The sequence below is a fragment of the Athene cunicularia genome, assembly GCF_003259725.1.
Source record: "Athene cunicularia isolate RWA chromosome 15 unlocalized genomic scaffold, athCun1 chr15_part1, whole genome shotgun sequence".
Taxonomy (NCBI): domain Eukaryota; kingdom Metazoa; phylum Chordata; class Aves; order Strigiformes; family Strigidae; genus Athene; species Athene cunicularia.
In genome coordinates, this window is record NW_020799121.1 from 4845716 (window position 1) to 4868243 (window position 22528).

The 22528-nt window shown below is 38.5% G+C and overlaps 2 protein-coding genes across 3 annotated transcripts in view; one reads left to right on the top strand and one right to left on the bottom strand.

The window, feature by feature from the left end:
• Window positions 1–22528, bottom strand: part of RSPH14 (radial spoke head 14 homolog) — a 104058-nt gene that overhangs the window by 19819 nt on the left and 61711 nt on the right. The gene's annotated exons all lie outside the window — the stretch shown is intronic.
• Window positions 9–22528, top strand: part of GNAZ (G protein subunit alpha z) — a 73983-nt gene continuing 51463 nt past the window's right edge. Inside the window, exons 1-2 of one of the 2 annotated variants that reach the window (XM_026859775.1) lie at window positions 9–434; window positions 3424–3558. The gene's annotated coding sequence lies outside the window, so the exon portion shown is untranslated. The remainder of the gene's footprint in view (window positions 435–3423; window positions 3559–22528) is intronic. The other variant, XM_026859776.1, reaches the window with a different exon arrangement.

Consider the following 22528-nt stretch of genomic DNA (forward strand, 5'->3'; position numbering starts at 1 on the left):
GGCCCCGGAGCCGCCGCCGCCCCCCCGCCCGCGGAACCCCCCGCCGTTGGCTTGGAAACGGGCTGGCAGGCTCCGACTCCTCCTCCGAGCCAGCCCCGCGCTCCCCCTGCCCCGGCGCCCGGCGAGACCGCCGAGCACCTCCCTGTCTCCCGCGGGGGGCCGCCGGACAAGTGTTGCCGTCACCGCCTTTACAAAATCCCGTGGGTTTAGAACATCTGATTTTCTAGGGAGAAAATGCGAAAGGGCAGGTTTTCTCTCCTGCTTGGGCTGCGGGGCTAGTGCCTGCAGCCGTGGTGTGTCTGTCTGCTCGCCGCAAATCCGAGATGCTGATGTGAGAAAGGGCCAAAGCGGAGAGGAGAGGCGTCAGTGGATGCGAGCGCTCGGACTGATGGATTGAGGAGGTGGAGGCTGCCTGCCTGCCTGGTGCTGAAGAGGTGAGTCAAATATTCCGCATTTCTTTCTTAAACCAGTTTAGCCATGAACATTTCCCTCTCTATGTATTTCCAAAATAAAGAGGGACTTCTAAAGCAAGAAGAAAAAGGTGCCGTTTTGAAACAATAAGCTACTGCTAGATGAAAGAAAAGATGAATGTCACTGTGAGGTAGAAATATTTCACTGTGTGTAAAGGAAAAAATAGTAAGGGGAGGCAGGCTGCTGATACAGTGAAAATGACCTTCTCAGGGGATACTGGCCTTCTATCAGCTGCTGCTTCAGTTTGATCCCTTTTTCACAAAATTGTCATCTCCCTTCCCTCGCCTGGATTGTAACCCATTAATATCCAATACCTGAGCCTTACTAAGATCCCTTGCATTCCCTTAATGATTCAGAAAGATAATCCATTAGATTCCGCCTGTTGGGAGAAGAACCTCCGGGCTGTGTAGCACCTCCTCCCAGGGAAATGCAGACTGGCTAACGTTCCATCAGAAAAGACTCCTAGCTGCTGAATTTCTGTAATAAATCCCCCCCGTAACAGTCACATCTGCTCATTCTAAGGATGTGTGGCTCTGTGGAGCTTGGAAGCTCTACCTCTCCGTGTGTGCCCATGCATGTGAAGGAATGGGGAGGTTTTGTTCCGTTAATCTGCACCTGTGGACGGCTCCCATCTGCAGTTGTGAACCACAAGTTGTTTGGTACCTTTGCATTTGCATTTTGGGGGAGTGATGCATACACAAAACCCCCAACCCCTCAGTGTGAGCTGAGAGAGCTACAGACAAATGTATGTTAGTTTAAGTTCTGCCAATAGGACTGATCTGATCTGGTTTTGGTTGTTTCACTGTAGAAGCTGTTTAACATGTGTTCTTGCGGTATTTATTCTGGAGGCTACTGACCTATCTTGACAACATTTTCCTGTGCAAGATTTGAGAAAAATTCACCAGTTTTCCCTTCAGCACTTCTTTATATCATTTATGGTGGTGATTTATACTCGTTTACTGTGGGTGATTACTTTCATCCACAGTTTGATTTTTATTCCGGCTCCGTATTTCACGCCATTGTGGGTCACACCCTTGGGGTGGCCGTCAAAATTTCATCTACAAGGGTTACAGCAGCAGGTCAGGTAGGAAAACACGGTGCTGTGAACATCTACTTGTGGATCATGAAGGAGGAAAAACGAGGGTGTATTTCATACTTCCTTAGGGGAAATTGTTTCTGACTTTAGACTTTATGGGTATAGACAATTGAAGTCTGAGCTGATGATTTAGGTGCTGTTGTAGGCAGAAATAGTTGCTTTTCTTCAACAGGGCACATACTTGCTACCTGAAGAGATACAGGTCTGCAGAACAGAGGGCTTTTTGCCATTAACTTGGCTGTCTCCACCAAATCATTTGGTTGGAAGCTATCATGCAAACAGCAGAGATCCCTGCCCTTGGATAGAGGACATCATTACAGGTTAGGCCTATAGAAGAATGAAGTTCCAGTCTTCAAGAAGCCAGTGACGGGTCCAATCAAAAGAAAACATCTTAGTTATATGGCATATTTAGGGGAAAATCTCATCATATCTCCTATCACCAAAGCACTGACTTGCATTTCCAAAGAAGAATCCCACCTCTGTGTGTATATGCATGCTTATAAGGAGAGAAAAGCAGATTAATTCTGTGTAAGGCCATGGAGATTTCATTCTGACAATGGACCTTACAGAGAGGAATAAACTGCATGCTACATAAAGAATGCTACACCTCTGTCTGAGGATTACATGCTTGTCACTTCATTGACCACTGGTGAACAGAGCTGAATGATTCTGCTGGAGCTATTACCTTGAATTTAGTAAGCCTCCAGTAGAGCTCAGTGTTTCAGCTACAGGCCTTGGCTTTCAATTTAATAATCTAAAAATAACTAGCCAGGTAGTTTTGAAAGACCAAAGTGAAAGTGTACTGGTTGTTTCAGTTCAGATTACACATTGATGGAGTAAGGTAGCTTCAATTTTAAGAAACCTAGACAGAACCAGGAAACAAATTTGTCCCTTCTTAAGGAATCTACCTGCTAAGCGGTGGGGAAGGGGATAAGTAGAGGGATAAGGATAACAGAAAATTCAGTAGACAATAAAATCTTAAATCCTTAAATGGTGAAGTCAGCTCTTCCTCTCCAGCTTAAGCAGATAAGGATTTTGACAGCAGATAGAGTCTCGGTTGATACGCAGTGGTGAGGCAACATAAGGGAATGGTGTCTTTTTCTCTCTCCCCACCCATGAATTAAAAGAAAAATACTCTCAGTTCCTTTGGGTTAAATTACAGTAATTCCACTTATTTCAGAAGAGATTCTCCAGATTTATGTCACTGCAAATAAGATTTGGCTCTGATTATTTCTGTTTAAAGTTTTGGTCCTGCTTTCACAGGAGTCACTGGAAGTTTTGTCACTAATTACAGTGGGAGAGAGCCCAGGCTCAATACAGGCATGCATAGTTTCACTGATCATGTTCTCCCATGCCCTCTAGGAACAACAGTGTTGAACAGTTTTATAGCTGATTACAGTGAGGTCACAGTCTCAATGACAAATTCAGTAACCTTCTACTTGCACCACAAACTCCGATTTGTAAATTATCAGTGATAATCTTATTCTTTTTACTGAGAAAATTACAGTATTATTCCCACAAATGCTGTTAAGTTTGATGTTACCCATCTGCAGCAGTATCGGTTTACTACACAAGCAATTAACTATTTTATCTAAGAGAACTTTTAAACCAAAGCCCTTCAAAATCAAAATATTGTTATACTTAGATATAATTGTATTATTTACATTTATTGGTGAGAAAAATGGTCCTATTTTTATTAAAAAACAAAGCTAAGTTTTATTCCTTGTGATCAGGATCCAGAATAAATCCACATCCATTATAGTTACAACAGATTTCCTTCAGTCTGCTTGAGAGGAGAATTTGACTTACACTTTGTATGTTATATTCAAAGTTCACATTTTTATTAAACTTTCCAGAATCCAAGAGTGGTGATTAAGAAGTCCAAATTTCAACTACCATACTGATGAAAGAGTAATCACAAAAGGGAAAAACTAGACTGATCCAAAACAACTAAAACTGATTCTCTTCTCAAAGTCCCCTGGCAATGTAAGGTATGTGGAATAGACACCATGATAGAGAAGGGCTACATTCAGCTTTTATTTATTCTGTTATTAAATCTGTAGTTGATACATATTAGCATTTTAAGTTCTCTTAGCTTTATGTGAGTGTAATTAGGGACAGAATTTAACCCTTGAAATAAAAGCTACAGAGAAAATACTCTTCTTTCTCAACAGTTGCTTCCCACTAACACAGAAGGGCACTGGTGAAGTAGAGTGGAAGGAACTAATCCTGTGATGCAGGCCATGATTTCTATATTACCTAGACTTCAAACATTTGTTACTATTAAATACATTTAAAATCACAGCTAAAAAAAAAACCACATGGCAAAATTTCAGAAGGCAACAGCTTTCCATGTGTTTTTTTACTTCTGTAGCTCAGAGCATTATCTACGGTTCAGCAGAAACCTCTCCCCAGAATCCCATTTTATTATTTAGTATTGGACATCCAATGTATCGTTAGAGAACACAGTTTTACCCAACAAATCCGATTTTTCTCTGCCCTTGTTTTCTCTTTAAGCCCCTTATACCAGAGGGCTGTTTCTCCTCTGGATTGCTAAGTCATCACATCAAAAAGACAAGTGTGATAACATTTCCAGACAATTCTATGTTAGAGAAATAGCCTTGAAATTACCAGAGATCATGTTGGCCAATAGAAAAACATAAATGAGGCAAATCTGAAAAACTAAATTCAAATTCTAAGTATTCATTTTGCTCACATACGTGAACGATAATGACTAGAAAGCAAATAATAATTTCTTAGGCACTACAATTTGTTAATCTGGTATTTTTACAGTAGATTTATTAAATAGTAATCCCCTGGATTTGGCAGTTGGGAGGAATTATTCTCACCACTTTCAGATACCTATGACATGGACATGTACATATGGAGTAGTTGTTAAGGCTTCCCTTATAATTGATGGAGAGAAAAAGAGATTCCTATAATGCAATTAATCAGACTAGTTTTTGACCACTATCTTAGTCTGGGATGAAGTGACCTCTGGAAATGACTCTCCACTGCCTACAAAGGAAGCACTGAGTGACTGGCTCAGAGGTAGCCACCTACCTGCACAGGCTAAATACGGACAGATGAGTCCCACTCTTACTGTCTGTATTGTAATGTTTAACCAATCTTAACGAGCTAATTATGAAGATACTTTCATGATTCACCACAAATATTTGTAAGAAATAATACAATTGCTAGTCCCTACCTACCAACCCTGTTTTCTTTGATAGTAACTAGGCTAGCACACTGGTTTCTTCCTCTAACTGTTCCTTAACAGTCCTACTCTATTGTGGAGGAAAGATTTCATTAAAACAGTACATGTAATCCAAATCGTTTACCCAGTTTTTCCTAGTACTTCAGGCAGTATTCTGTCATACATTCCCAGTGTGTTTCTACTCTGATTTTGTGTGCCTGCTTTCTATATTTTCAAACCTTATCAAGACACAGTGGAATAACTGCCTTTACCTTCACAAAACACATCAAGGCAAATACAGTTAGCATGGCAAGTGTTGATGCACAAATACAGTTGACACAGTTGTGCTGTGGAAGGGAAAAACACAATTCAACTGAATTGTAATCAACTCAGATGAAAGTGTCATGGCATAGTAACAAAAACACAGCTTGGGGGTGGCTTACTGCTTAGATGGGGTATGCACCTGGTAATTATACTTCTTCCTTTAAGGGAGAAATACATGTATGATTCATAAGGTTACTTAAATATCATCTAAGGGAACATCCTTCTGAAAATAATCCAGTTTGAATTATTAGGTTGGGGTTTTTTAAATAAAAAGTTTCTTCTCTGGATATTTACCAGCCCAAGTAATAGAATTGAAATATTTGGAATGTATTAACAAAATATGATTTCATTGGGATATTTAATATCCATTTACACATATATGTGAATTAGAGTGGTTTTTTCAGTTTGGATGTCTCACGAGGAAATAAAGTCCAGGATACCAGCTGTTGACCTTCCCTATTGCTTATGCTATGGGAGAGGATTCAAATCAATACTACACAAATTTTTTTTCTGTATCATTTAAAGCATCCATCAATAAATTAATACATACGATGCTAACCAAATCCTTTCTAAACATTGTTGCACTGGAGCATCTTGCTGTACTGCCACCGAGTTGATGGAGACACACAAAATACCTTTGTTGCAACTGGGTTTTGGCATGAAGATCTTCTCTCAAGATGCAAGAAGATCTTCTGTGCCTGGCCTTTTAAATTTGGCACAGTCAGGGTGCTATAATAGAAGCCATTTTGTAATGGGCAGATATTTATATATTCTTACAATTGCTAAGAACCTATTGAGCTTTTTGTCTTTTGTCTTGCTCAGTAATGGTAGAATCCCACCTTAATCAGTCATTTCAGATGTTTTTAACCTCTTTTTCAATCCATTTACGTCCATGAACAGATAAACTTACCTTAATTTGTAATTCAGTGACATTTACGTTGGTATTTAAAATTCTAAGGCTAGCCTACTTCAAATTTGAACAATTGTTCTATTATCATATTGTTTCTGTTCCCTGACTAGATGTGCATAAGTCCTCTGATTATGTTTCCTGCTGTGAATGTTCCGAAAAGCAAATCTGAACTTTGCCTCATGACTGTGATTACATAGGTGTGTCAAGTTTGCTTTTTGCAAGTGTGCTCATAAAAAGAAATAGAATACTGAAGACTTTATCTTTTTTTTTTTTTTTTAAGTTACAGAAACGAAGTCTTGGCTACTAATTTCAACAATGTATTAATGCAAGCAATTAGCAATTGTTGTTTTAAATGCAGCAAGATTTTAGGGTGATGTGCATCCATCAGTGCATCTTATTATATCAGTACAATATTCATTGATTTCACAGGTCAAGTAAATATATAGTGGTCTAAACAAATGAACGTATAAGTATCAGCATCAACAAGAGGTAGGAATCTGTGACTTTCAACACTGCAAAATATGATTCTCCATTTTCTCCAAGAGAACTGATTGTACACTCCAGTCCTGAACAGTGCAATTCTGTGCAATAGAAGTTAAACCACCGACAAAGTAATAACCTACCACACGACAAAGAACTGAATTATTGGTTCTGTTACAGTCCCCTTCTCTGCCAGTGCAAGTGAGTTATAAACTAAAATTAAATGTTTACAGAGGATATTACCCTGGTCTGTGATGAGCAAAGCCTCTCTCCTGGTTGTGTTGTCGGCCTGGCAACTCTACCCTTTTTCCCACTTCTGCAGTCAAGGAAACCAAGAACAGTCATTGATATTGTGGCCTCTTGGGATCATACCTGGAAACTGTTCTAATTCATGCCGAGATTTAGGCAGCTCCAACCTGGCTCTACAATGGAGGCTGGATCATGAAAAAACATTTCTCCTTATTCAGATACTAAACTTCTGATCCCGTATTCAGATCAAGACTAGGACTGTCTGAGTTTGTCTGTATTTTTGACTAATTCTTGTTGCTTTTCTAGTTGTGTCTTCTGATACTGGAAAAAAATGAACCCCAAGCAGAAAATACTGCAATATCCTAATCTGGAAATAATTTGTAAGAATTGATCTTAAAGAAACAGGTGATCCTATTATAGCAAAAGTAAGCTTTAAAGGGAAAGTTGTGCACACAGTCACATGGAACTCTGGGAGTACCTTTAAGTACCGTGGAATTAATTAATAAATGATGGGAGATTTTCTCAGTGAGCAGGGCAATTACCTTCCTTCTTAACTCCATGAGTAGTTCTACTAATATATTAACACTTTGAGAATTTCAGCCAAGTGAAATGTGAGTACAAAGACAATAACGTATTTTCTCATGATCCTATAATCTACATTGCTTATATACTTTTCCATAAAAATCAAATGGAAGAGGCTCACCAAATAGAAGTTTACAGTACTCAACAAAGAAGGACCTATAAAATAGACAAGCAATTAACAGTTACCTAGTATCACATATTGGACTATCAAGTACAGGAAAAAAACCCTGCTCAAGAAAATATATGTATTTAGATGTTTAAAAAGTAATTTATTTGGTATTATCAGGGCAGTGGCCAACTGAAAAAGGCAAGAGTTCTTATTCTTTTCCATTAATGGGAAAGTACAGGTCATTGTCCATGAGAATCAGCAGAGTCCCCACTCCATACCCAGCCTCTAAGGATGAACTGAGGAGTTTTTATTAGGCTGGAGATGCCTCCTTACATTATTCTGAATAGGATTACCCAGATGAGCTGACTGGAGACAAGTGATAAGTTTGTCAGAATCAAGAAAGGCTAAATTTGATTAAAATCCTGAAAGAATGCAGGAACTTCTACTTATGGTATGATTTGTTATTCCTCACTGAAAAAAACTTGGGAATGAAAGAATTGAGACACTTTTCTTCTTCTTGCTGTAAAAGTATTACTGAATATCACATCTTTTGATCACAACTAACAGAAATGGTATTAAAAGTGTACTACCTTATCCAGGCAGCAACATATTCTAGAATAACACTAGGCAAATAATTTAATTATTTCAAAAAGTATTTTAAAAATAAAGTTTGAACTGGCTTTGTCTATGTTTGCATTTGGTTTCTACATGTCAGAGTGAATGATACACGCAATTTGTGTCGTCCCCAGAAATTAACCTGGTTTCTTCTACTTTATAGTGAAACATGAAAATATTAGCAGAGAGGATTTTGAATGTATTATGGTCTTGACCAAATACAGTGTTTAGGTATCTTCATACAGTATCTTATGCTTGGTGTTGCATTTCTCCAAATGTAGGTAGTCTGTGATTAATCAAAGCTTATCTACATGACTGTAACTTTCCATTTTGGATACTTTGTTTTCATTATTTATCCATCAAGAATTTTTCATAGAACTCATCAAAAGCTTACATAAACAAATCAATTCAAGAAAATAATAAAGTACTTGTGAACATTTTTTTAAAGGAGGCCAGGTGGAATGCTGTCAGTCCGTGAAGCACTGCTCTTATTCAGCTATGAGATATGATGTGCAAATGGAATTTTTCTTAGACACATTGTTTACTATCTGCCTTTACCTATGTCGTGAAGGTTTATATTTGATGCAGTTACATTAAGATCACATCATGTTTACTTGGTGTCTGCATCTGTTTTGTCAGAATCATCAATTATAGATTCTGTATTTTCTAAGATGTAATTTAAAAGGATATATTTTTTCAGAGTTATCTAGTTATAAAATCCATATGAAATACTATTTTTCACTACAAATAATTTCTTCAGCTTGTATTAGGATTGGCCAGAGGCAAGTGGAGATCAACAGAATGTAAGATCGTTTAATCTTGTATGTCAAGATTAAAAGTTTTCAGAAAATAATGCAAGTGTGCAAAGTTTTTAGGATTTGGCTCTTCCTTTAAACTTTTTGTAAAAGCCTATAGAAATTTCACCCTTATGGATAAGCTCCCTCCTGCAACCAACACAAAAGATGGGAAGGGACAGTTAAAATTATTTTGGTACAGGACACCCATTTACACTACTTAATGACAGACACATGAATCTGAAATACAAACCAAAATTGTCCCTTGTTCTTAAGAAGTAGGAAAAAAAGGTCTCAGAATAGTAAAGGAGACACAATCAGTATTATGATGACAATCTACTGTCCTGTTCTGCTCTTTCTGTGCCATTCCTGTGTCTCTCAAAGAGCAAAGCCACTTACTGGATATTTCCCTAATGCATGGAGTCTTCAGCAAGCAGAGATGACACAAACAGTTTACTTTATTCCTCCTTAAGTATTTGGTGTGAAATACACTTTGGGAGGAGGAGACTGCTAGTAAGCATGTCTGTCAGTGGCATTGCATCTTAACAGCATTACTGCCAGCTGGAAGAAATTGAAACAAAATTCAAACTGGTTTAAAGTGGGTTGGGCTGAAAGCTAAGCCAGCTGTGAGCTCTTTAACTATTGCCTTCATCTGTGCTTTTGGTCGAGGTGGGAAGACAATTTATCAGGTGTTTCCCTGGAGTTGAGAAGTAAGAAATTTTACAGCCCTTGTTTTTTGGAATGTCTGTAGCTTTTTTTGGGTTGATATTAGGTAATGAGTTATTCTCTTACTACTAAGGTGCATTCAATGTGGGATTTTTCAGTCTTGCAACAGCGAAGATACAAAAGCTGTTTAAAAGTCATAGGCAGCGTTAGGGAGCAGTACCCTTGTCATCTTTCCTTACTTGCAATACTGACTCAGATCAATTTAGAAGTCTTGAGGTATGATGTAAGCTAACCAAAACATTTTAAAAGTATGCTTTTAAGCACAATTATGCTGGAAGGCTACGAGTAGCTATCAGGTAAGAAATGGTAGGATAATTAACCAGTGGTACCTGAGAACAGGTCACTGAAAATACAGAACACCCCATCTCATCCCTGCTAGCTGAGTAATCTGAGTGGTCTCAGAAGTGTCCTCATACTCTTCTAACAAAGTTTTCAAGATAAATTATTGTTCTACTATGTATTGTGGATATTTGCCCTCTCTTGGTAGATCTGCTTTGTGAATTTGGAAGCTGGAATTTGTACAGCTGCAATAGCTTTTGTACTGTTTTGACCTAATATGTCTCACTGAGAAACCTGTGCATGACCTTTCCACTGAGGTAGGGATGCATGCTGAGCAACCTCTAGCATATATATTATTTCTTATCCCGTATCTGGGCCCGTTTCTCATAATTGTAACAGTATTGTCAGCCTTTTTCCTGCGTACCTCGTGTGTGAACTACAGAATGCTAACTAGTTAGGAATCCATGGCTTCTTATCGGTGGTAAGATTTCAGCTTTATGTGCCATCTTAATGATAGGGTACAGAGTTACCATAAGTAATTTTTTCTGGTAATATGAGAAATTAATAACTAAGGATCCGTTGCTGAATAATGAATAAACTAAAGGCTCGATTAGCACCTTTCAGCTTTGAGATAATTTTAGTGCCACAACTATTTGAGTCAAGAAGAGATGTCACTGAGAGTAAAAAGAACAAAAGAGCAACCATTTAAAATGCTGCTGTTAAACCTGTACTGTGTGGTTATTGTCATACGCTCGTCTGGTTTGTGGAACTCTCACTTAAGCTGTTAGGGCTGCGTCATGCAGAAAAACCTGCAAAACTTGGTTTTATTGCTATTAACAGTAGTAGTAGATCATGTATGTAGTATCATAAATCAACCTATCAGTTCTCGATATTTGATTCAAGAGCCTACTTCAAACAAAATGAATGAAACAATAAGGATCACGAAATGGTGAGCTAATTAATTAGGTACCTTAATGAAGAGGAAATAATTCTACTTGAGGTGTATTACAAGAGGGAAACTTTTCTGACCTCAGCATGGGAGAACCTGCACAACAGGAGAGACAGATTATTTGCAGGCAGAATTTAAGGTCTAAAGAACTAGCAAAAATGCTGTCACAGGTTTTAGTAAAAATATAGGAACTGTGGTTGCAGGGCTATGGAGTTTGCAGGACTATAAGGAATAAAAAATTTGAATGCTGAAAATGTCCTTACATACAACACAAACTTGAATAGGAGCGGTAATTACCCTCCTTCCCCTCACTTTCCACACGCACATGTATATACACAAAAGTACTCGCAGTGTTAATAGGGCACCAAAAGAATGACCAGTATGTGTTACAAAACTTGGAGCTACAACTGCTAATACCAGTAGTAGTACAATTATTAATGCACAGCTGAAAAATAATAGAAGATCAAGAAAAAATGTGATTGGATTTTGGTTTATCCCTACTAACAAAAACATCATATGTTTCAGGTTTGGGGAGAAATAACTATTTACAAATTTGCTGGAGGCTGAAAAACAACAACTTAACCAAATTTAAATCACTTTACTGCTACGTTACTGTATACCCAGGTTAAAAATCCATGCAAGCTTCCTTAGAAGATGGTTTTAAATTTAACAGTTCATTTTGTTTAAATTTAACAGTTCATTTTGTTATCCATGCATTTGTAAAATAAGAAATATTAAACAGTACACAGTACCCACTATTTTAGTTTTGTTATAGACAAAAATCTGTTCTTAAAATGATATGAAAGTGATCCACAATGCTGATAGAATTTGTATAGCCCTCTGTAAAACCCTGACTAGGATTTGTCAAGCTATGACTCAGAATCTGTGTGGTCAGACTTGCCTTCTGTTCTTACAAGGCTGACTAGACCTATGAACAAACACACCTAGCGAATCCCAACAGAAGCTAGGCTTGGAACATGTGTGTACAGGGAAGAAATGAATCTTAAAACACAATGATACTGATCATGCTTCAGTCTACTAGTGGTACAGGAATGATGAGATCATATAAAAATGGAGAGTTGAAAGGCAGACTCTTTGATTTCATATCTATTCTTACAGAAGTTTTCAGCTGTAGATATTCATATACAAGAATATGAATCATGTATTAAATACTAAATTTTCATCAGTAACACTGTCTGTGTTGCTGGCAGTTAGGTATCCTGCTTGCAGTGTTTTAAAATACATTATGTTTGTTTTCATCCCGGTCAAAACCAGGTACAGGATCATCTCAAAACCCACTGAAGTCAACAAAACGACTCCCTCTTATGGTAAATGGATCACAACCACAGCGCTTCACAGGGCTTGGGATATTTTATTCTTATTTTTACCTTAAGCAATGACAGTGGTATTTATTCTGCTGAGGAATAACTATGATTAAGTGTCACTTATTACAGGTTGCTGTTTATCCACAACTACTTAAATTCCTCTAGTTTGTATTGTAATCTCATTTAGTGCCAAGCAGAAATATTCTTGTTCTCAGTAGAAACCCAAGGTTGAATAAGAGAGAAAACCTACCATTATTTAGAAACTTAAATTCCCCAGAGCATAAGTGGTGAAAAACACACAAAGAATATTGCTGGAGATGCTTGCACTGCTGCTCTGCCTGCCTTCTCTGGGTAAATCAGGCCTTCAGATAGTTACACCTGCTCCTTCTCTTATTCACCCGCAGCCAACTTGATTAAAAGACATTTTAAAGTCTGATGAAAGGAATTTACCCACTCCAATGTTCGCTTATGTTCAATGTAACGAGCTTCTCATAGTCCCTAGTTAGAGGCTGCGTGAAGCGACTCGGATCCCTCTGGCTTGTGGCGGTGGGTGTGTAACCGCAGTAACTGCAGCTGGGGTGGAAGGAAGGTGTGATTATCCCTCCAGAGAGGGAATCGGAAAGCAGACGCTGAAGAGAAATCCTAGTAGCTGCTAAACCTTGAAAAGGATGGTAGGTTTTTTATGGTAGCAGCAATTTTTGTGTTTTGCTTTGGTCTTTTTTTTTTTTTTTTGAGGGGGGGTTATTGGTGAAGGGAAAATGGTAGCTAGAGAAGTCAATGCATCAGAATGCCAAGGCTTTTTCGCTTTATTGCGAGTGAAAAAAACACCTTACTTTATATAGGTCTGTACAGAACTTCATCTAGATGGCAAAATGTTGTAAAAAAAGTATTCGCTTAGCTTTTGCAACCAGGAGCTAATTAGCGGTTGTACAATGCTGTACTTAAACGTTTCTGGTTGTGGGGTTATGTTTTGCTAAGTAGAAGTGTTTTGGATGGGGCCCAGAGCAATTTCATATCAGAACATGATAACTTCCTTCACATTCATCTTATTTAAAAAACCCAACCAAAACATGTCCTTTGAAGTAGAGAGTACCTGTGACAGTGGCTCAGCTGTCTGACATGTACCTGCTGAAGCTCTTCCATGCAGCAGGATTGCAAGACTGTCAAAGCTTCTGAATTTCAAAAGAGAAGCAGAATGAGCCCAGGCGTAGGCTGCAGCTGTAACGTGTGCTTGGTAGCATACAAGTCCTCTCCCATGAGTCACACTTAGAGAACACTGTGGATTCTGTTTAGACTCTTGGGATTTTTTTTTTTTTTTCCTCTGGGCTGGGTTCTAATACTTCTTCCACTCTTCTTCTCCACTTCTTTGGAAATAGTCATGTTTAGTTTGAGTTGTTAAGGAAACCCACAGCTCTGATGTAGATACCTTCTGACATAGTTCATATAACTAATTTTATATGTGGCCCAAGGCTGGAAATTGCTCTCTACCCTACCTACCAAATTCATCCCTGATAATAGCCCTGCCTCTTACACTGATATTCATACTCTTTCTTCCTTTCTTTCCTTGTATTAGGAACATCATTTTAATCCACATCTGTGCTTGTTGTGAGGCTGATAACCTCAGCAGGTTTGTCAGGTTCTCATTGTCCTTCCCAAAGTTAGATAATCAGGAGAAATATTGGCTTTATTCTTTCACAGGCCTGCTTTCCCCTCCTATTATTTTCCATTTTGACCAGCTTTTTGATGCTCTTCCTGCATCATGTTGCTCTTTCCTTTCATTCTTTTTCTGAGTTACTGTCTCTGAACTCCCTTATGCTGTTCTCTCTTCACACAAATCTTCTATATTCCTTTTTTGATTTTTATCTCCTGTTGAGAACTTGCTGCTCCCACATACTCATTCAGCCTATGTCTGTTTTTCTGTTTTTCCATTCACCAAAGATCTTTTGATTTGTTCTCTGTGAAACATTACTCATTTTCTGTTGCTTAGTTCCTAACTTTAACTATCACATCACCGGTCCATAGTCTTGCTCAGCCTTTCTGTGAATTCACTGTTAACTACTTCTACTGAAACTGTTTCCCATATTTTGTTTTCCAGATGACTTCTTCCACCACGGATTTATTCTCTCATTTTGATTTTTTTTTTCTCCCTAGTGCAACTAAATTCCATATGTGCAGAGCCATCTTTACAGCTTCTGAGTCAGTTCTTTCCCACTGGCCTTTTTTATTATCTATATAGATTTCTGCCAGTGTGATATAGTAAGATGTGCCCGTCTGCTCTTGTCAGCTTGTCTTTCCTTCCTCTATTGCTATCCCTTCCCTCTTCTTTTTCACGGATACTGAAGTTTTCTCAGTTTCTGTGTTAATATACCCTTTCAGTTTATCCTAGTAACCTTATCTAGCTTCTGTGAATTCACTAATTTTTTTGCCTTAATTTTTGACTCTACTCTGGTTCTGTCTTTTAGAACACAGGAGCAGAACTACTGTGATTCATTTCTATATAGAGTCTCCAAGATGCTTTCTCAACCTTCATCACAGATAAAACTCATCTATTGTTTCCATGGTTCCCATTTACTGGAGCACCTTCTTGCCTTTTGCTTGGCCTTGAGCTTCAGTCTTTTAATCTTCACTGGCTGCTTTTCCCTAGCACATTAAACAAACTTCTTGTCTTCAGGACACCATTATCTGTACCCAGGCCCTCAGGTTCTTACTACAGAGATTCTGGTTTTGACCTCTGATTAGCTTGTACCTGTCACTGGAACAGGCTAAACCAAGCACAGTTCTGCCCTGTGATGTGACCTTTTGTGCACAAGAATAGAAGCTTCCTTTTACAAGGCTATGTTGTTTTCCTGTTTCAAATCCCTCTTTACCTTTCTTTTTACGCCTTCACAAAGTATTGTGTGCAGTAAGGTTGAATGAGTGATAGTAAATCTGCCACTGTATCAATGACCAAACCTCATGTTTACTAGCTTTTTTTAATGTAATAATCTCCTTAAGCTCTGTAAGATCTATGAAACAGCAACCCTGTGCTATGTGTCTTAGCCCATGAATCACCCACATAAGAACTACGGTAACACTGATGATAAAATCTAGACAGCAACTCTAATGAAGACATAACCTCCACTACTGTCATCACCTGAGGTGCTTACAAAACGCTGAGTGGGTACTGCGTTTTGTTGGTTGCCTTATTACAAATTTTTAAATGAGTCTGATGTTTGCATGTCCCTAAAGCAGATGCTATGTGTGTTATTTCTCCTTGCCCTTGTCTAGCAGCCAGGATTTTCTGCACACCCACTGTTAGACCCACCATAATATTCGTGTAATATTTCATTCTGTATGGAAGTCTAGAGGTCAGCTCTAAAATGACTGCTGTGGCAGATTCTGGTCTTAGTTAAATCACTGTGAAACACAGGCAATTCCGTATGCAGTCACGGACACTACTCTAGATTTTCAGCAACACAACTCAGAATAGAACTGTCATATTTTTGGCTGTATTCAAGAATCAGTTGGTATTATGTACTGGTTGTGTTGACGCTGCTTCTCGCTGTTTCACGCTAGTTTGTGGATATTGCTAAAACAGATGATGATTTAAATATCTACCAAGTATTTCGGTATTAATGCTTTATATGATTTGTTTCTAACTTCCTGAAGTAAGTGGGGTGTGCATAGTTAAAAGAAAAATAACTAATAGGTTCTTGTGTTCTACTCCGATCTGATCTTTGCATTGAGATGGTGCAAACTTCAACGCCACTAACTAAAGATCAAAACCTATCTTTATAAAAGCAGGAATTGAATGCTTGCTTTGTAACGAATCCCTAAAACTTAGATCAAGTCTATATGCTAAATTTTGACTGGGTGATATACTTAACTAGTGGACACCACTAACTGGCATAACTTGTATTTCGATCCTGCTAAAGTATGTTGGATGTTTTCCAAACAATTGACAAGATGTGATATGTAAACCTATGAATATAGCATCTCACTGCAGAAAATCTATCCTATTATATATCAGTTACGTCTAGATGACATATTGATAGGTCTGTGACTACATGCAATAGCAGCAAGTCATTTTCTTTTGGGTTCTCCCCTATCTCCTTCTAAAACTTCCTTCTGCCATGTATCCCTAAGTGGCAATTCTAATAGCTGAGCTCAGGTTTTACACCACAGATCGGAATATTTCTCTAAAATCACAGTGAGAATCAGCAGATGAGAACATAATGGACCTACCAACTAGGTAGAGTGCTGTTTAACATCTCTGTTGAACACCTGGACAGTGGGATCGAGGCACCCTCAGCAGTTTGCCAGCGACACCGAGCTGTGTGGGGTGGTCACACGCTGGAGGGAGGGGATGTGCCATCCAGAGGGACCTGGACAGGCTGGAGAGGTGGGGCCGTGCCAACCTCATGGAGTTCAACAAGGCCAAGGGCAGGGTCCTGCCCATGGGTCGGGGCAATCCCAAGCACAGACACAGGCTGGGCGAGGAGTGGATGGAGAGCAGCCCTGCGGAGAAGGGCTTGGGGGTATTGGTGGATGGAAAACTGCCTGTGAGCCAGCAACGTGCGCTCGCAGCCCAGAAAGGCAGCCGTGTGCTGGGCTGCATCCAGAGCAGTGTGGGCAGCAGGGCGAGGGAGGGGATTCGCCCCCTCTACTCTGCTCTGGTGAGACCCCACCTGGAGTCCTGTGTCCAGCTCTGGGGGCACCAACGTCAGAAGGACACGGACCTGCCCGAGTGGGTCCAGAGGAGGCCACGAAGATGATCAGGGGCTGGAGCAGCTCCTGTGAGGACAGGCTGAGAGAGTTGGGGGGTTCAGCCTGGAGGAGAGAAGGCTCCAGGGAGACCTTAGAGCAGCCTTCCAGAGCTTAAATGGGCTACAGGAAGGGTGGGGAGGGACTCTTGATCAGGAGGTGTAGGGATAGGATGAGTGGTAATGGTTTTAAATTGAAAGAAGGAAAGATTTAGATTATTTATAAGGAAGAAATGCTCTACTGTGAGGGTGGTGAGGCCCTGGCACAGGTTTCCCAGAGCAGCTGTGGCTGCCCCCTCCCTGGCAGGGTTCCAGGCCAGGCTGGACGGGGCTTTGGGCAACCTGGGCTAGTGGAAAGTGTCCCTGCCCAGGGCAGGGGGGTGGAACTGGGTGGTCTTTAAGGTCCCTTCCAACCCAAACCATTCTATGAACTGTGTTTCTGGAAAGTATGCTGGAAGCAGTTGTCTGGGATGATAAGTCAGTGCTGGTGATAATGAGTTCATTTATGGCACTAGTGCTGGTCAGTGCCCTTCTCATCCCCTGCCCTGGGCTGAGGATTTATGAATTAGGTTTTTTTTTTATCCTTGGCCTTATACCTTCTTCGATAAGCTTGATTATCCCTAACATGCACACATACCTGCCTACATGTATGTGATTTTTAAAAAATAATTTACTTGGTTTGACTTTCCTTTAAGAACCCTTTCCTTACTCAGCAGCTTCCATTATTCTGTCTTGATTATTGTGTGTGTGGTCCTCTTCTGGGTAGGTAATGTACTTTAGCTAGACTGTGCCATCAATATGAATTTCTTGAATGACTTTGCTGTTACTCTCATTTTGTTATCTGTTGCACAGCCATTAATTGATTTTTTGGATTTACCTTGGAGAGTTAGTGTAGAGGTTGGGCCCTATTTCTTAAATAGAGATCAAGATGGATCAAGTGAAAAAAGATTACTTTTAAAATATTTGAACATATATACAACACAGCTACCATTGAGACTGATTATACTTGAAAACTTGGTGCATTTCCTGATCACAAAGAGTATCTCAAGTTGGGCATCTAAGAAATGAAAATCACAAGCAGACATCATCTTTGAAAAGATGGGCATAAGTGAGTTAGTTAATATCACAAAGAACCACCATGACAAAGAGGAGTAGAAATCAGTAGTGTCCAGCCAAACATTCAGCTAATTAAATCATGACACTTCTTTCTTCACTCATCTGATTAATAAAATATGTATTTTAACTGCTGTAACAAGCCACAAAAACTACAGCTTTCTCTGCTATGTTTTCTTGTTCGATTATTGGATCTTGCCCATCCTTTGTTTTGGATGGGATTACACTGCCTTAATACGTAATTAAAAGTTTTGCCATAACTTGTACATACAACTTCTGAGTACTTGAATATTCATCTTTAATATCTTTCTAAAATATCTTAAAATTTCCCAAATGATTTCTGTCAAACAAAAAACCTTAATTCTGTCACAAGAGGTCTTATTGATATCTGTACAGTTCTTCTATCAGTTGAAGCTAAGATTCTTACCCTATATGTGGAAAAATGATGGAGTATCAGGGATTCCCACAAATTCTGCAGGCAGAAAGTTCACAATCAGGTTTGGTAACTTTGGTTTATGCTTCTGGCTCTGGAGAGACAGGCATTCTAATGGATACAGATTTTTTTCTGGTTTTCCTTAATATCAAATCTTTTCTTTCCTCTTTCTTTTCCCTCTTCCTGAGCCTCTAGACTGGAAAGTCAAATTACCTTTGTATAGCAAGTGATTTCTTGAAATGGAATCTTTCTCTACTCTAGTTAAAACTAAAATTTTTCAGAGTCTTTAAATTAAACTTCTTGTTTTGTGAGAATGGCAAATGCAAATCTATACCATAAAGCTCATCTTCTGTTGAATTTGAAGGTATAGCAGGATTTTAAACAGAAGTTCTCTATTTTTTTTAGTGTGGAAGCACTTAATTTTTCCCCAGGTGCTTTGTTCAGAGGTTGACAAGCCATTTTTTTGTATGAAAAATTTCTCCCAACTTTTAGAGATAGATATTTGATGGATATATTTTCAGTGTAAGTACTTTCCCAAGGCTTTAAACAATGGAAAACAGCAACCTAAATAATACCGTCATCCAACTGCAACAAAAAGTTGCACTGTCAACTAAGAGGTTGCATCAAGAAAAAAAAATTATCCAGTTGTCTTCTTCCTCTGTCAGCTTTTTTCCTCCTCCTTTCAGATTTCAGTGATAGTCTAAAGGGGATGTTAGTAATGTCTATGGCCACAGTTTTAAAACAACTTTATTCTGTAATAAATGCACTTCAATCACCATACATTGAACAGTAAACTAACTTCTGTGAAATTATTTCAACCTTGCATTTATACTGCATGCATGTCTGCGACTCTTTCTGGCTGCTTTCCTGGGTTCAAAAATCTGAACTAAATTCCTCGTTCCTTATTAGCCTCAGTTCCTCTCAAAAAAAAAAAAGAAAAAAAAAAAGTGATCCCTACTAAGTAGAACACTTGTCTTCTTCCTCAGTAAAATATCTTGGGTATTTCCTGATAGAACATACTCCCTCATGTCTTTTTCTCTTTCATTAATAGCATAAGAAGTGATTGAAAGTTAAAACCTGCAAAAATAAGGTTTTGTTAAAGTCCTAGAATCCTCTGTGGATGTGTCTAATCATTAGGAAACGATTACATTAGGTTAGCTTACACTTGTAAGTCTTAGATGTGTGCTGTGCTCTTTCTTGCTAGATTTGCTTGCATTTGCTTTTCCATGGGTAAGTGCTCACACAGGCAGACCCACTCCCTCTAAACTCTCACATGAGTAAAGAGAAAGAAGCGGCGCTCAGAACCAATAAACTGGGAACATACAGCTTGGGTAAGGTTTTGGTTTCTTCCTCTGTTAGTGTATGTTCTGTAATACTGAGTACAATATCAGTCCTGAATTAATCAAGATTGCTGACAACTGTAGCTAAAACTGCTGTGGAAAGTTTGCTGCAACCTTCTGAAGTTCATTTTACTTTCTTAAATTAGGTACTACTGGGGAAAAATTCTATGTATCATCTGGCTACTAGGATGGAAATACTGTAAAGAGATGAATAAGACTAGGCTCCCTAAAGCTCTGTGTGTGTGGGCTGGTGGTGGTAAAGCTAAATTATGAAACTACTGGTATCACTTGCATTTGAGGGAGAATATAGCTTTGTGCCTGCAATGCCAGCTGAAATTCCTGCTGCTAGCAGCACACCGTATGCACAGACTCTATACTGACTGTGTAGTAACAGCCATTGGCTTTATTCTCAGCCTAGGAGCCAGCTCCTTTCAATGGAACCTTGGTGGGGGGAACATCTTTCAAGGCAGATTCTGTAACTCTGAATTCCAGGATAACGTGCCAGTAGCTAATGCAGCAAGAAACAATAGTTGGATCTTTCCTTAGGGAAATTTGTACAATTGAATTGTGTGGTAGTGTCATTCTCCTTCCTCCCCACCCCTGTTACTTGGGAACATGCTGAGAAAAGGGTAAGTGTCTATGATTACAAAAACACAGATTGGTTTGCCCCTACCCATCACTTCTGTCTTGCTCAAAGAGCAAGCCTAGATATGAAACCAACAATAATGTCTGGTCTAATTTGCTATAAAAGTATAGACCAAAGAACATGCAAGTACTAAACAACCTGCTCAGTTACATGGGCTTCAACAGATGTATATAATAAACCAGTGCAGAATTTTGCTCGAGTATGCTTCCCACATCAAAAATGACCTTTTTAGCATTACTTTGATAATCAAAATAGATCGCTACTAGCTCAGGATTTGGGGCATGTTAATTTTATCTTGTGGGAAGAACTACCCATATTAGGCTTGACAGGACAACTCATATATATATATATATATATATATAATCAGATTTAACAAATATTTTCTTGACGTTTTGAGCAGCCTCAACTGTCAGGAGAAGGCAGATAGTTTAGATGCACATACGCAGTATAATCTAGTCATTCAAAGAATAAGGGGTTTTTAAATAAAGTTTACAAAGAAATGTGCACAGAGAAAGGAAGCAATAGGGCTTTCTGTTAGAGTTAACTGAGAAGACTTTTATCTCATTAGAAGCTTACAGCCATGAAACACCTGCATTTTTAATATGAAATCTCATCTAAAAAAACAGCATAGATTTTTAGACTGCTTTATTTTCTGACTGTGTTCCAAGAAAAAGTAAAACTGGTGAAAGGAAGTTAATCTTTATGTAGCCAGGACGGTAAAATGTACTAATGTCATAGTTTGTAAAGTTATTCTTTTTCTGAACTTTAAAAGTAGCGACTGTGAACATGGAAGATGCTTTTCAATGTACGTGGGAAAACTTATTTAAATAAATCAAACTTTCTCACTGTAGTGAACTATTTGAAAATAGTGTCTACTACTCTGTTTTACAAAGCAACAATAGAATAACCTCATTGTATTCCTACTTGAAATAGTGATACCCAAATATCATAGCCATATATACAACAGGAATGACTAGAAGCCAAAAAAAAAGGAAATTCAATAGTGTAAAACTAATTTACACAGTGTTTACATACTCCTGGTCTTCCCTACAATAAGGAGGCCCTACTCGATCCTTTTCTGTGTTAAACATATTAACGAATAGCAAGCAGAAGAGCTGAAGAGCTGATAATGTAAAACAGGGTAGGATAGGAATGATACATTTGAGTGTGTTGTGGAAATATGCACTATGAAATACTCTACAGCGTACAAGCTGTCTGAAAAGAATATTTTTTTCTTGCAAATGTCTTTCTACCAAAGTGTTTGTCATAAGTGATTGTTGAGGCGGATAACATAAAGTTTAAAAAAGATCTTCTTATCTTATATGGGCATAAAATTGCCAGATTTACCATAAGTACTGATACATTTTGGAAGGAGTATGTATCCTCTTGCTTCTTGTCTCTAGCAAGCCTCTTTTTTTCAGGATGGAACTTGAAAGAGAGGCAAGGGAGTTCCATGTCTGCTTGAAAAATTTTTAGTCTTTAATCACAGGGATGTGTGGAAAATGTCACAAAGAATTCAACCAGTGTTCTCAACAGTGACATGAAAATGCAGCCTCCAATGATGAGGACTTAAAGGAAAACCCAGTTTTAAATATTCTGAAGATGTCAGAATAAACATGGTTAATGGAGCCAACTCTAATTTTTATATAATTAAAATAAGAATTTGGCCTGATATCTAATACAGTAATTTTGTTTTCTCTGTGTGGCTGGAAAGTTACTCATTAAGAAACAGCTTTCTCAACTCTTATTCTTCATCTTCTGTGACCATTGGAAAAAGCTAATTAGTTGAAGAAAGTGTATCTTGCAATTTTGGAGTGGTTTCTTTCCATATCTTTGATTCATTAGAGTAAGTAAACTTGTGCTAATTACCATTCTACTAACGTGTTTGCTATTATTTTAATTTTCTGCTGATTAATCTGTTCTTCATGTGCTAATGTCCTTCTGATGTGCAAAGGGAAGTAAGAAAAATATCGCTGATATTAAGACACTTTTGTAGAATTTCAGACCGAGTAATAGCAACACATTGCATTTTGGGTGAAGGATTCAGGCATCTTTAAGGTATCCAAAATGCTTAAATTATAAGCCTGTTCATACACTGTGGACCATATAGGCAAAGGTGACAGATAAGCACTCCGAAATGTTGTGTAGA